Here is a 15,823-nt window from a genome sequence, read left to right as displayed (position 1 = left end):
GATGAATGGCCTATTTAAATGAGACCACCAGAAGGAATTAGAACTGGAGCCTATTAATCCCAGTCAGTTTGCAAGACTCCATTTTTATGCAGATTAAACTATATTTCAGGTTGATAAATCAGCATGACGTACTCTGTGACAGGAGCCAAATTTCTTTCCCATTCTTTATTTTATTTCCATGTGATTAGGGCCACAGCTGGGTGCATACAGCTTAGAGAGAACACCCCTGCAATGGGCACCTCTGGTTGAGATGAGTGGCACATGATCGTTTGGTTCATATTGCTGGACCTCTGGTTTGACTTCCTTTTCTTTTAGGATGACAGCCAGTGAATTATGACTGCCAATAATTTCAGAATTATTTATGTGTTGATTGTGTTGGCACCGTGTGCTGTTCTTACTCCTGCTGCTTTTCCTTAGGAATCTACTTAACATTTCCTGGATATTGTTTTTCTCTTTGGAAAAGTCTTGGTGTCACTAATATATTTTCCCCCCTTTAATTAAGAGAAATTTAATAAAATATTTCTGAAAAAAACTGGTCTGCTTTATGTTGAGCTTCAGATGAAATAGTTGTAAGCGTAACACAGATAAAGTCCAAGTGATTTGCCCAGTTGAAAACAGTTGTCTGCAGAACATGTGAGGAATGAAATGATGGATAACATAGCTGGGAGGGAGGGCAGCTAGTTTAGCCCTACACTAACCAGCTCTCTGACCTTGGACAAATCACTAAAATTAAAACGTATAGCACAGTACATTGTACTCGATAGGTTCTCAATGAATATTTAGTATTAGGTGGAGTGAACGTAACTTCTCTGATCCCAGACTTCCTTCTACATTAGGCAGCATATTTTGCATGGATGGAAAGTGTGACAGCTGTAGTTGACCCATCTGCTTGCAAAGATGGGCTTACTTGCTCTCAGGGGTCTCAACAGATGCTCTGGATGAACAACTTCCTGCCTTAATTCAGTATTATTCAGTGTTTTAAAGTTTTTGAGAATTCTTTCATCTCTTCAATAGTGGGTGTTCCCTGCATCCTAAGAAGAGTAGGCATCATTATTTGCCTAAAGAGGAAGCACAGGAGCAGATATTAATTAGTGGCTTCTCCAAAGTGACACAGATGTTCAACTCCCCTGCAGGACTAGAACTCAGATCTCCAATGCCTAAGGCTGTGTTATCCTGTACTGCTACTAACACAAGTCGTAACTGTTCCCTTGCCCAACAACTTAGAGGGTGATATTATTTCATGAGAAAAATGAAAATGGCCAATGGGAATTACCCTTTGGACCTGAAAGCCATTGACATCTGGAAGGGATTGAAATCAGGGTTTGCCATGTTATTGGTATCCCTTACCATCATTGCTACTTGGCTGTGTTCCATTCACTTACTATACTGCTGACTGACCCATTGAGCAGTGAATGGGCTGGGGAAGGCAAGGAATTGGCTTGATCCCCAGAAGCATCACATTGTGGTTGTAGCATGACCCAGTTATGTCACAAGCAGCATGTCTCGCAGAGGGAAATAGCCTGGAGCCTGGCCAGGACAGGAGAGAAGCCACATGGTCTGTGAGTACTGGATGCTCTCCTGTGGCAGGAAGCAGCTTCTAGCTGTGTGCCATCTTGGGAGCTTGCAATATCGCCAAAGCTAAGGGCAGGGCCTGCTTGTATGTAGAGGAGGTAACTCTGTAAGGACTATTGTAACTTTTCCCATTAAATATTTCTGACATCCTCCTGTTATGGGTACCTGAGGTTTCTTTGTCAGGGAACAAAGACCTTTGATTCTATAGCTGGAGGTTAGACTTAAAGTGCAAAACCCCTGATACAGAGAACATGTTGAGATTAATTTCATTCACATTAGAGCAGTGTACATCACCAATTGCACTAACTTCAGAAGGAGGGTGAAAGTTGGGATTTCCAGACATGCAAATACACACACACCCACGCACATACACACAGACTCACTCACTCACTCACATACTTCTGTATATTCTCCTGCCTTTCTTGTGTTGTTTCCTCTGCCTAAAATCTTACTATGGCTAATTTCTAGTTATCTCTGAAGACAGGGCTCAGGGATTACCCACCTTGTGAAGCCTTCCCTGTTTCCTATCATGTTGCCTGGGTTGAGTTTATCCTCCTCCTCCTCTGGACTCTCAGTGCACCCCACCCATTTCTATTGCGGCATGTATTCTGCTATATTTTCATAAACTTCTAGGTGTATTCATAAGACATATCATTATGCAGAGCATCCTTTTATTATTAGGTTTTGAAAATTTGTGTTAGATTTGTCAAATTTGCAAATGCAGAAATGTAGTTCTAGGAACATCATTTTTAAAGTTAATGATAAAGGGACACAAGACATCATCTTATTAATCAATTGATTTTTTTTTTATCCTACCTATATTTTAGAAGGGAGTTTTAATAACATCATCCTGGGGATTGCTGAGGATTAGGTCCAAGTGTTACCATGCTACTCTGAGCCATTTGCATGTATCTCACACCCAAATGATACAAGGAGCAATGTCTCACATGAGAGGCAGGCCTGAAGACTTGTCAGTGTGACGGAAGGACCCTACAAATTGAGAGCGAGGTCCTCTTCTAGTCCAGTGTCAGAGGTTGTCTGGCTCCCTGCAGAGATTCATCCAGACTTCCAGATGGTCTGTTGACATAAAACTTTAAATTAGAAATATGCTGAATGTAGCTATGCAGTGATACGTGCAGAGAACAGACAGCTGTTGAGATGCCTGTAGGTGGGGTAGCCATTCCACTGAAAGGGCAAGGGAGAGGAGGTGCCACAGGAAGAGGGGGTAAGTTCACCCTCCCACTGAAGCCGTTATCCTATCCCTTGACAATTGTACCTGTGATACCCACTATCCTAATGACCACCTTCTCCCTAAGTCAGATGTGTCTATGTCCTGCAGGTTCATGGATTTGGCTACCCTCTGTCTAGATACCCATGCTTTCCCAGATTGTGATTCTAAAATTCCTAGGAGTCTAAGGCTTAAACCTGATCCATATCATCAGTACTAAAGTAACCATCATAATTGATTCTCCTAGACCTCTGCCCTTACTACAGACAAAGCTGTTCCACTACTCAACTCATGCCACTGCTGTCTCCTCTGTCAGATGCTCCACACACTGATATTGTTCTAGAATGGTTGTATGGAAGGAGCCCTTTGGCTCAAATGCAGTAATAGCAAAAAAAAAAAAAAAAAAAAAAAAATCCCATTCTTGGTCCTTACGTCACTCACTTGTCCACATGCATCGATCTTAGAAGCCCAAATCCTACCTAAGTGTTTTTTTCTCTCACCCCCTTAACTGAGCTTCTGATTTGTGCCTTAGGCTATCTTTCTGGACATCGTGTCTGGCCCATCTGACATACAGGATTTTTAAAAACCAGTCTAAGTACCCTAAAAACCAGTAAAGAGAGAGAGACTTGGTGAGAAGGATGGGTCTCATAGTATGGAAACTAATTTTGAATTGACTACCATATTTCCTTGATTCCGAAAAGTATACTTGTTTTCTACAATTTTTTGTATCTGAAAGTGAGCCATCCTGTAATTAATAATTATTAATGCATTTAATGTAGAAAATATCTTTCTTCTTTTTTGAAAAACCTTTATTGAATCAGTGTGTTGAATTAGTGCTGGCATCTAAAAATAAGAGGAATGAGAAAGTCTGATATTTCTGCAAATATTTTGGTTATGTTGATTTGCTAGCCCTCAGGACATTAGAGTATGTTGTACAGCCAGGAAAACTGAAATGAGTAGAGAGAAGAAAATCAAGGATCAGTCAGGGAGTGTGGGGCTAGTTTTCATTTTGACCTCTAATTCTTTCATAGCTGTTTGCTCTGAGCATCTGGGCCTCCTTCCTGTTAAAATATCTTGTATGCCCCAGGCTTCTTCTTTGTGTTTGAGGTTGAGGTTAGTGGAAGCTATGTCTGAATTCAATACCCTGCTTTCTTAGGGTGAGCTGAGCCTTTCAAGGCACAGGTAATTTAGCAAGAGCCAAAATTTATGTTTTTGGGGCACACTTCCTATATGCCAGAGCAGGTGCCTTTACTGGTGTGTGTGTGTGTGTGTGTGTATTATATGTTATAATTTAATTTTCACAACAAACTTATGAAGTGGTAACTATTATTTTCTCAATTTTACAGATAGGGCAAAAGGCCTAGAGATGCTCAGTAAATTACTTATTTTTACATAAGGAATTTATAAAGAATTTAACAATGTCAGGTTCTGAAGTCCATCTTATTAAATGATCATTATCCTGACTCTTAGTAGATTTTATACCACCTTAATTGGATATTGGTAAGATGGCATATTCACAATTTTATCCTCCCATATATATGTGTGCGTGTGTGTGTGTGTGTGTGTGTGTGTGTGTATTTTAGCAACTTTATTGAGAACAAGTTCAGATCTGGAGGTAGGAGATGAGCATACAAAAGCACCTGGGGGATGGGGGACAACTCTTTAGAGAAAGGAACAGGTGCAGGCCAGAGAGCCTGCGACCTTCAGTACTGGGTCAGAGCAGCATGTGCACACAGGATGGGAAGCCATTGCAATGCTGAAAAACTGAGGAACAGGGAGGGATTCTGGGGTATCATCTAATACCTTCCCTGTCTTCAGACAGCTCCAGATTTAAGCTATTCTGAAAGCATTTATGTGGAATTTGAAATGAAAATGTAGCTGCTTAGTCTTTAATAGAAGACAAACAAAATGTAGGAGCCTGCGGGTCGATTCTGAACAAGGTATCTTTTTTTAATGCATCACACCAGGGGGCGAACACATATTTGAAAGGGCTTAGAATGCACACAAAGGCTCTATACCTTGACCTTGACTAATGCCAGAGAATGCAAATCCCCACAGCAAGAAACCAGCACCCAAATACATAAATAAAGTAAAAAGAAAATGAGAAATAAATGAGCCACAATTTGGTATTTTGTGACAAATGCCTCAGATTGATGAGAGAAAAACCACTGGAACTCATCCTGGAATGCTGAGTTCCATAACGTATGTACAAAATGCAAAAGCCATTCTTTTTAATGCTTCTTTATGGGCTGCTTGTCCGTAGGGTTGCCCTGAAAGAAAATGTGTTTTGAGGAGAAAAAAGAAGCTTCACTAGGATCTTAGCTCTGCAGTGCTTTAATTCCTTCTCGCAGTAACAAACAGAGACCATAGCTGATGCTTTTGAAGTTAGGTTTAATCTAAGAAAAGATTCGTAAGCTTTTAACAAGACCTCTGTATGGAAAAGCTGGATCAGGATATATGTATATATATATATATATATATCTCCTGAACTTCACTGAACAAAGCATTTGGAGACAGGGGAAGTGTAGGGCATTATTAACTGGAGGAAAAGTGATGACTTTCCTTTTTTGTTCATTCTTAATAAATTATGTGCTTTCAGCTAAAATAAATGGTGCTCGGTATTCATAACCATTTCACACTTCGTGTTAACTCTTCTCCGTTGTTCCTCAACTCCACAGAGCCAGGTTCTTTATAAAGATTGGCTTTTATTATCTGAACTGATAGAGAGTTCTAGATAGTAAAGATTATCCCCTCAAGCCAGGGATGAGAAAATGGATATAGGTGAGGTATTTTTCTTCTGCTAATCATAATTAACACTGATCTAAAACTTGATTGCAAGTTTTGGAGGAGATTTTGTCAAGTTATGTGTTGGTAAATGTCTAACAATTGGCTCTTCAGAAAAGAAAAGAAATTAAAAAAAATAAAATCCTAATTACTGTGTTTGACAATTTCCTTGGTATAAATACTCTCACCAATGGTGACTTTGATCTACCATTGTTTTAATAACTGGCTCAAAAATTCCCCAAGTTTTGCCAATTGGCAGCTGTTACAACTGACTTTGACAATCACTGACTCTATCTCTTTTAATTAGTTTTTCCTCTCAAGAGCCTGTCAATCAAAATTGGGATAGTCATTCTGATAAGCAGAAACCACCACCAACATCACCACCATCACAAAATTACATTGAGAAGTAAAGCAACATAACTATGTACCTCATAAATATGTACAATAATTATGTGTCAATTAAAAAACTTTTTAGAAATATGCAAAAAAAATATTGAGACTAAATATTGAGCCTTGCAACACATCAGTAGGGACTACAGTAAGTCCTCACTTAATGTTGTTGTTAGGTTCTTGGACATACTGTGTGCCATAGGAACAAAACTCTTATTTATATCAATTAGCCTATGGTAAAATTGGTTTCCTTATACAATATGTTGTTTTGCTTCAAGTCAGTTTCCAGGAAGCTATTGACAACATTAAGTGGGGACTTACTGTATATGCCAGTTTACTGTTATGTCCATTTGAGTTCTACAGAGAAGAGAGTGTATTAAAAAATACAAGCCAATTCTCACTTGTGGGTGGCTATGAATAGTATCCAACATATTCTCTTCCCTTTCCTGGGCTTGTCAAAAAAGAAAAAAAATCCAATTTTCACTTAAACAAAAGTGATTTATTGCTAACCAAAAGTCTGTATTTTGGCAGGAATATTGAGTGTGTCCATCATTGTAGTTTCAGCACTTGAATTTCTGCTTACTGTGGCTGAAATGCTTTCTCATACTTTCTGCCTGTCATTGATGCCTCTCCTTCTTGATCAGCAGCCAATAAAGAAGAACATGTGGCTCATATTCAGTTTTTGAGGCAACCTATGGATTTTGGCTTTGACCTTTCAGACCTTAGTAAGTCTTTATTATGTGGTTCATTTAGGAATGGGACTGACACTCTCAGTGATGATTCACTCCATGGTCAGCTAGGACAATAATATTGACGTTCTTCCCATTGCTAGGCAATGCAAAGGAAGTGATGACGTCTGCTCATGGCTAGACTTCAAACAGTTAAGGGAGGTGGGTACATTTTGGGAATGGTGGCTGCTTGGTCTGTGTTAGCACCATACTCAAGCAGAGGAGCATTTAGCGAGAAATTGAAAGGTTAAGATTGCATGCATGCGTCAGTCAAGGATAACATGGTCAAGGTAAGCATTGTATCTCTAGTCCTGATTATTAAGTGATACTCCTTCCTATTACCTCTTAGCCTTGGAACCTTGGTTATTTCCCTGGTAACAACACCAAAATACCAGGGCATATACAAGGGTTGTCCGGAAAGTATCCAGCCATGGTTAATAAAACAAGAAGAGTTACATGGATGGATACTTGCCAGACAGCCCTCGTGGAAGCAGAGTATATATGTGCTATTCTGATAGGGTGACAAACTTATCCCTGTTTGCCTGGTATTTTCCCATTTTAGAATTGAAGACATCTTGTCCTGGAAACCGTCTCAAGTCCCAGGCAAACAGGAATAATTGGTCACCTTACATCTTGAGCATCCAGGAGATAACATTGCCATAGTAAGAGTGTGTGTGTGTGTGTATGTGTGTGTGTACTTATCAAATCAGGTTTCTAAACTATTATATGACATATCGACGTACCCATTAATCAACATTTTGGGGACTACAATTCTTTAACCAGATATTCTCTATCTGGTTATGCCATCAAGTTCATATTTTTTTCTCTTGTTGACAAATATCACAAGGGGCTTGTTCTCCTGAAATCAGAATATAATAAACCAATATATCAGTTTTGGCATTTTAACAGACAAGTTAAAAATGACATAAAATGTCATAAAGTAACATTTTTTTGAATTTTGACAGAAATTGGTATTAAACTCTTTGTTCTATCAAATATAGAACCTGTCTTTTCATTTTACTGTCATTGACTTTTTATTTTACTGCCAGTTTTGTGCTTTTAAAGGATATGTGACTTTGCAATTTAGGCAGATCTGGTCCTGAACTTTGCACCGTCTACTTGCGTAAGTCACCATCTCCCTGTTAAACCCCTCAAGCTTTCATTTCCTCTATAAAACCATCCTTTTTAGAAAGTTTATGATATTTTAGTGAGATAATACATGCAAAGCGCCTGATCCACAGATGTTCAATAAATATTAAGTACTTCCCTGCATTTTTTAAAAACAATACTATTTTTAGCTATATCCTGTTTCCTGTTCTTCCTCTCATAATTCTTTTATGATGATTAACAATGGTTTTGTCATCATATACTCCAACTGGTGATGTGAGAGATACTCTTATAACACAGGATAGTAATTCATAAAGTAAAGCTTCTATTTCTACAATGCAAATGTAAAAAATGCTAATGAATAAATATATTTGGTTGTTGTTTAATATAAGGCTAAAGATCGACTAATACTCTGTGCTCAATACAAATGAAAACATATTTACTTGAGGTGTGAACATGCATTTGATGTGAAAAATGAATCCTTTCTTTCATGTTCACCCTACACTATTTTTGAATATTACATAAATACCTGTGCACCTTAGCAAATTGACTCTAATTACAGTCAACTAAGTCAAACTGCCAGCTCCTGATTGATCAATCATTTAGCTGACTTGACTGAAGTTTGCCAAAATTATCTCTCAGCATATATGTAGAGTTGGTAATGGAAATTAGTGTGGGATACTAAATATAAATACTAAATACAAGAAGATATTAAAGACTTGTTTAGTGTACATAAACCTCTCATTTTAAAGATGAAAATAAAAATAACTGTCAGAAGTGGTGGTCCCACAATCACACAGAGAATTAGCAACAATTAGGACAAAGATTTAAGACTCTTGGCATTTTAATCAAGACTGTCTGCACAATATTGCCTATTTTAAGAGAGATTCAGGGAGGGCTTTAAAGCAATGTCTTTTCTTCAACATTCAGAACACGTTGACTTTTTTTAGACAAAAGACATTGATAGAATTCTTAATTAGGAGTCGACTTTATATTTTTAAATTATCAAATATAGGGACACTGATTAACAGAGTGAAGGGAAACTCCCATTTTCTAGCTTGAATAATTCTATAGGAAGGTCACTCTGCTAATTGGTTTCAGGAGTTGTTGCCCTGGTCCACAGCCGCTAATCCCTGCAGATGGCAGTATTGTGTGATAGATATCTGCTCTTACTCCTTGTCCCATTATATTGTCTGCTGTTGATAACTCTTTATATAAACACATCCAGAGAAAAAAGGGGAATGGCTTAATGAGGAACATCAGGATAAGAGCCTTTTCCCAATGTGAACAAAGAAGATTACAGCTCAAAATATGTCATTATCTCAAAAAGTGATCTTGTGAATATTGTCCTTAAATTTATTATCAAGAACTAGAAGAAAATTTAGTTATTAGAAGAGATTGACTTCACATCTTTCAAGAGAGTATGGCAAAGTTGCAATGGGAACTAAGAAAATACAGAGAGAAGAAAAAGAATGCATTACTGAAATTTTCAATAGGGCAAATAGACCAATCTGAGCCTCAGAAGAATAAGATAAAGGCTGAAAAACCCATGAAGAGGGTGGTATTGGATGGATATTGGTGCAGGTCACCAAGAAAGGGATTCCAGGAGGCAGAGCATGTTTTTTGAGAAGGTGGGGTCGTAATCAGCATGGATCTTTAGATTTGTTAAACTCATATTACATGAAGTTGCATGAACTCATATTCCTAAGGTGGGGAAGTCCGGTAGGCAGTATGAATCATGGGTGTGAGGATTAAGGTAGAGACTGAAATTGGAACAATAGATTCAGGAGCCATTGACATTTGTATACCATATTTCTGCCATGTATCATACCCTGTATATTACAATAAATTACATTGTCCTGGCTCTCAAGGAATTTGGGTATAGTCCAGTGGGGGAAACAGACAAATAAACAGTTAAAAAGACATAGTGACAAGAAAAATGGGGAAAGAATACATAATGTCTTCTGGGATCCACAGGAAGAAATGACCTCTAACTTGAGATCAGAAAGGGGAATGGAGATGTAAAAGTGGCCTTGGCAAAGGGGTTCATGGGCTACACCCAAGCAAACACGACCTTGGGAAGAGGGGAGGGGGCTGCCTGGGTGGGCAGGAAGCTATGGTTTAGGTCCTAGGAATTAACCATGAGTAAGATGCAACCCTGGCTTTCAGTATGATTAAGAAGGTTCCCCTCATCCAAGATGAGTATCAGGTGTCTGTTGGTGAGATTTGCGGAGGATCTCAGACCTTAATAGCCCTTTGGTTGAATCCTCTCACACTGTGGCAGAATGAGAGCCTCATGAAACAAAGACAATATCTGTCTTGTTCACCACTTTGCCCCCGGTACCTGGAATAGTGCCCACCATATAGTAGATGCTCAATAATATTTGCTGAATGATGGAAATAGGTTGGGGAGGGAGGAAGAGAAGAAAACAAACAAACAAAAAAAAAAAAGAAAGAAAGGGAAATGGAAATTTTCTTAATGTAGAGTGGTGGGAGAGCAGTTCAGGCAGAAGATACATGGTTGGTAGAGCCATGGAGGTGAAAAAGAAAACACAGGACTTCAAAGAAGCTTGTAATGGTTGTAGCATGGAACGTAAAGGGTGAGTCCAGCGACATCAACTGAAGGGATAACCAGGAACACCTTGTGAAGGGTGTTGTTAGCCCTATAAAGAATTTTCAGCTTTTTGGGGGGCAGAACAATCATTAAATAATTTTTATCAGGGAAGTGATATGTTCAGATGTGAGTCTCAGAAAAGTCACTTAGGTTGTGTGAGAAATGGACTAGAAGGAAAAAAGCAGAAATGAGAGAGACTAGACAAGAAGCTGTTGTGATGATAATGGCTTGAGATAAGCAAGTTGAAAGTTATTTAGGGGGTCATATCAGTAGAGTAGGTGAATGAGAGAATGTGAAGATCAAGGAAGAAGCATAGTTCAAATCTGAAACACAGATCATAGCTGGGACAACCAGGGAATGACGAGGTCATCCCCCGAGATAGTGATAGATAGAGAGACATGGTTTTGAACACATTGAAGTTGAGGTATCCATGAGAGTCACATGAAGTCAACTGGATACATGACTCTGGAACTTGTATAGAGGCATGGGATGAAGTGATGGCTTGAGAATTCTTGCTAAGCTTGAGATGTTTTTTTAAAGCCACAAAAATAGATGAAACCTATCATGAAGGTCATGTAGAGTGAGGCAAGAAGTTGTTTTCACGCAAAATTCTGAGAAACCCCGATGTTGTAGGCATAAATAGAGAAAAACAACCTGTAATGGATCTAGAAGAGTCATCTACATAGGAAAAAAGGAGAAGAATGTTGTGGCGGTAGCCTGAATATGAATAAAGAGACAGTGGACAGTTAAATCCATCTTGAGTTGCAATAATGCTAGGAAAATGGCGCAAAAATTACAAAAGTATTGTAAGATAGTTAACATGATCAGAGAATGATGACTAAGAGAGAGAGTCAAAGGAAAACATGAAGGGATAAACAGAAAAATAATAGGAGTCAAAACCCAGAAATTCTCAATAATGTCAAAATATAGGTCAAGAGAATTAACAGAGTGTAAGAAGGGTAAAGATTGTGGGAAGGGGCATTTTTTTCATATTTATACATTTTAAAATTACATAATAATGTATACATGCATTCTTATTGAAAGTAGGTCAGGAAATGCAGAACTACAGAAAGTAAAATGTTGAAATGTCTCCTCATCTTTCCCATCATCAATCTTTTTCCTAAAGCAACTATTCTCAGCAATTTAGTGTTTATTCTTTTGGAAATTTTTTAATGCATCTGTATACACACACACATACACAGGGCTGCACATGATTTATTTTTACAAAAATGGATTATAATATTCTGATTAAAAGTCAGTTAATTAAGGCATATTGTTAATTGACTTTTTTCATTTAACAATATGTTTTAGTGAACTCCCTATCAGTACATTTATATCTACCTCATTTGTTTAAATAATTGCATGGTATTCTGTATTATGTAATGAAAATAATTTAGCCATTTCCTGTTGTTGGGCAGTTGAGTTACTGGAGAGCTGAATGTTAAATCAGATGTTTCAGAGGTAGAACAACCCTGGGTGGTGGCAAAGTCCAGGCTGTGGGCATGAGGGTAGATGGCAGAAATAGGACTGGGGAGAACTTGGTGACAAAAATGGGTGGTGGTATCTACTTGTAGAGGTGGTTTAAAACAAGGGGTATGGAGGCCACTTTAGGATAAAGACAGGATTTGGAATGGGCCAAAGGGTGGTGAGCTCTAAGTTAAAGGCTTTAATTAATAGGTTGAATGACCGGGAGCATGGTAGATACTGACAATGAGAAAGTATTAAAATGATGTGATTAGGTGGAAAGAGCCACAAAATATATATTTTCTCTTTCTTTCTTTTTTTGTCTTAAACGGAGATGTCTGGAAAGAACACTAGAGAGGGAATAAAGAAGGTGACGATTACATCTTTGAGCCAGAGGCAAGGACAATGAAGGAGAAAGAGAAACTTCTATTTGAGATGCATCTACTACAAACAGTGTCCTCTAGGCACTGCCAGGTATCTGTTAAGGCCTGGGAAGGGTGACACAATTCATGAAAGAGTTGAAGATAAAGGAGTTTACAATGGAAGACAGGATCCAGATGCTTTCATGGAAATGCTTGTGGTTGAAAAGTGGTGGAGATGTGTGTCCTTGGAAAAAGGAAGCACCAAGCAATGTGGAGTTGAGAGAAGAGGCAGGATGTGAGCAGGGTGCTAGGAGTGTGAAGTGGTAAGTTGAGACGGCCTCCTGACTTACCCATTTATTAGTCCTTCCAGTGGCAAAGGAGGCAGCGAGGATGAGAGGGTTCAGGCCTCTGAAGAGTTATTCATGACCTGGAGTGAAGGTGCTCCTGAGAAAGATCTGGTCACAGCAAAGAAGCTGATAATGGAAACCAGTCCCTGCAACTACCACTGTGCAGCAGACACAGCACCTCTGTCCAGGGAGTGGTGGTGATGCGGGGAGCATGGCCTCCATACCAGAGTGCTCTCTGCAATGATTCTCCCGGTCTAGGCTCAATTTCTTAATTTTTAGTATAATATAATAATTTCCTTATTTTTAATATAAGTGATTACACTAAATTAGCTAAAGTCACTAAATTAAGTGATTACACTAAATTAACACAGTCAAAATCTATAATTCTAAGTATTATCCTTTAATTCATTAAATTTTATTTTCCTTCTCTTCAGGAAAATTAGTAAGCCTGGCATCAGCAAGTAGTTCTCAGTGTTGGTTGTTCTGGGTTTCTTAGGGTTTTATAGGAGGTATGACATTTATTTAAGTGGATTTGTTTCTTTACTGTTCCTATTCCACGCTAGCTAGACAGCTCTCCTTGGGGTCTCTCATCTAATTCAGTGCCATTCCATTCATCACTCACAAAAATCATTAATTTGCCTGTGTTGTGTTGTCTCCTGAGGTTTCCTGTTTCTAAGTCAATAGAGCTGAGAGCTAATGTACGTTTCACAAATATTGCTGGGAAGGAGCTTGGAGCATGAATTGGAGAGACTTTCCCTTTTATTATAGGACATATGATAATAATTCATTTCTTTAAATGGGTGTTTAAAAAGGGAACTGCCAGATTAGAGATAAGACCATAAAAAACATTCCTATGTGCATTCAGTCAGACAGAGATATGTTCAGGTAAGCTCAAATCATAAGCAGTTACCGAGCACCTACTGTGTGCCAGGCACTGTGCTGGGCTGTGTAGGGTAACAGAAGAAACACAAAACATAGTTTGGCTCTCAAAGTATTTACAATTGGTTGGAGAGATCAAAAACAACCATGCAAACAGGTGACTATAGATAAAAAGAAAATAATATTTCCCATTAGTAAAATAAAAGGTATTGCAAAGCAGAACATGATTAATGAACAAATGAATTGTACAGACAGGAATTGCCATAGACTTTGAAAGGAAAATGAGTTATATTTCAGGCTTTAATAAACAGAGAAGACTTTGAGGAAAAGTCTGGTCTTCGACCTTAGTGTCTTAAGTGTATAGCTTAAAGTATTAATATATGTAGGATTCGAGGATATGGACAGGATTAGAAGGATGACATGTAAGATGGCTTTTTGAGAATGGTCTGAACAAAGACATGAAGGTAACAAAATGCACAGCATGTTTGTAGTAGAGGATGTAAGAATGAAAGCATTAGCAGTTGGAGCCAGAGGATGGAGGTTATAGAGGCTAAACATGAAGGGTGTGGACTACTCTACAGGCAGTCTTTGCTCAAGACAAGGAAAATAGTTAGAACTATGATATGGGAAGAGATTTTGAGAGGCAATAAGAAGTGAAGAGAGCATGAAAGCAAGACGACCATGAGATTGATGAGAATAGAGCAAAGTCCAAGTGAATGGGTCTGAACAGATGCAGTGCAGTGGGAAAAGGTGAGAGAGACCCCAGGAAGAAGAGGATTGATTGGCTGACTCACAAGTGCCTGGCCTCTTCCTGCTCCCTACACACATTAGTCTCAGGGCCGTTGTACCAGATGATCCCTCCATCTGCCATATTCTTCTCCCATAGCTTTGCATACCTGGCCTTTTCTTGTCTTTCGTGTTCTCAAAAAACTCCCTGTCTATAAATGCACCAGAAATTTTCTATCACATGACACTCTCTAACTTTTTGCTATCCTAAAGTATCTTACTCACCCTACATTCACTTATTTATTTGCTTGCTTGTAATCTGACTCCCTTGGACAAGTGTAAGCTCCTCAGGCAGAAGCTCCGCAGGCAGAATCCTTGGCTATAAATGTTCATGACTATAATCTGCAGCACCCAGAGTAATGGCTGGTACAAGGTAGGTGCCCAATAAATGATTTTTGATGAAGAAACGTCATCAAGAGAAAAGGCACAATGGTGTAAGCTTCATTTCTGGAGGCTGTCATCCACATGTTATTATCATGCGTAAGGTGTGATAATGAGTTTATGCTTAAAGGATTGCGAATTAAAGTTTTGATGCCAATGACTAGCAGAAAATGTTACCTCCAGGGAAATTAAATGTTGCACCATAGATATGAGAATCTTTGTTGCTTTATCCTAAGCACCCATAGGACTGATGGAAAAGTCCTTCAAATTTATTGAAAGAATATTTCCTATAGGTTCTAATATTCCAGTGATATCTCCAAGGTCTCCTTCCTCCCAATGCCAACACAGTTATGATTTTAAGTTACTCAGTTCATAATCCAAATCAATATTCTTTTCATATAAGTGCTCAGCTAGAGTAGCCACACACTTATTCCACTAAAACTTCAAATATCTAAAATATTTATGGATGTTATCATAGGGACCAATATTCGTAGCCTGTTTCAAGAACCACATAATTAAGTATATCACATCACTTTAAACACTGCAGTTTTTGTTTAAAGTTTTATGATAAAAACCACTATTTTTTTAAAAAAAGCATTGAGATGCTTGCTAAGATTGAATCAACTTTCTTTATCATAATCTGATATTGTGCAGTGATAACTTGGAAGTATAAACTGAACTTCATTTTAAACTATTCATTTGTGATTAACCAAGGAATGACTGCATCAAGATAAAAGTCAGATTTATTTATATCTCTTATGCAGGTTAAAAATAATATCTTGGATAGAAGGCATCTGGAATATTCCAACATGCTTGTATTTCAGTCTGAGCTTCCAACAGAGCCTTACTTGGAAGGATTAGAGTTCAAGGGCATTCATACCCTCTAAGGGGAGATGAAGAACACAGGCAGGTTATTCTGTTTCTGCAACAAGTGGAATGGCTTCCTTACAGGAGAGTGGGAGGGAGAGAACAGCATGGGTAAATTACTTGGGGTGACTGGTGGTGATGAAAATTGCCACTTAGTCTGAGCAGTACTCACTTAGGTAGAAAAGCCAGAAACCTAATTTTGATTGCAAAAGGATATGGTTCCCTGCTGTAAAAAGATTTGGTTCCTATTCATTCACTGCCATATGAGATATTTTTAGCAGGATTCTAAGCATGCCATGATGATGTTAAAAAGA

The sequence above is a fragment of the Eulemur rufifrons genome, chromosome 5, assembly GCF_041146395.1.
Source record: "Eulemur rufifrons isolate Redbay chromosome 5, OSU_ERuf_1, whole genome shotgun sequence".
NCBI classification, from domain to species: Eukaryota; Metazoa; Chordata; class Mammalia; order Primates; family Lemuridae; genus Eulemur; species Eulemur rufifrons.
The sequence above is the reverse complement of the archived record's forward strand: the minus strand, read 5'-3'. Positions refer to the sequence as shown.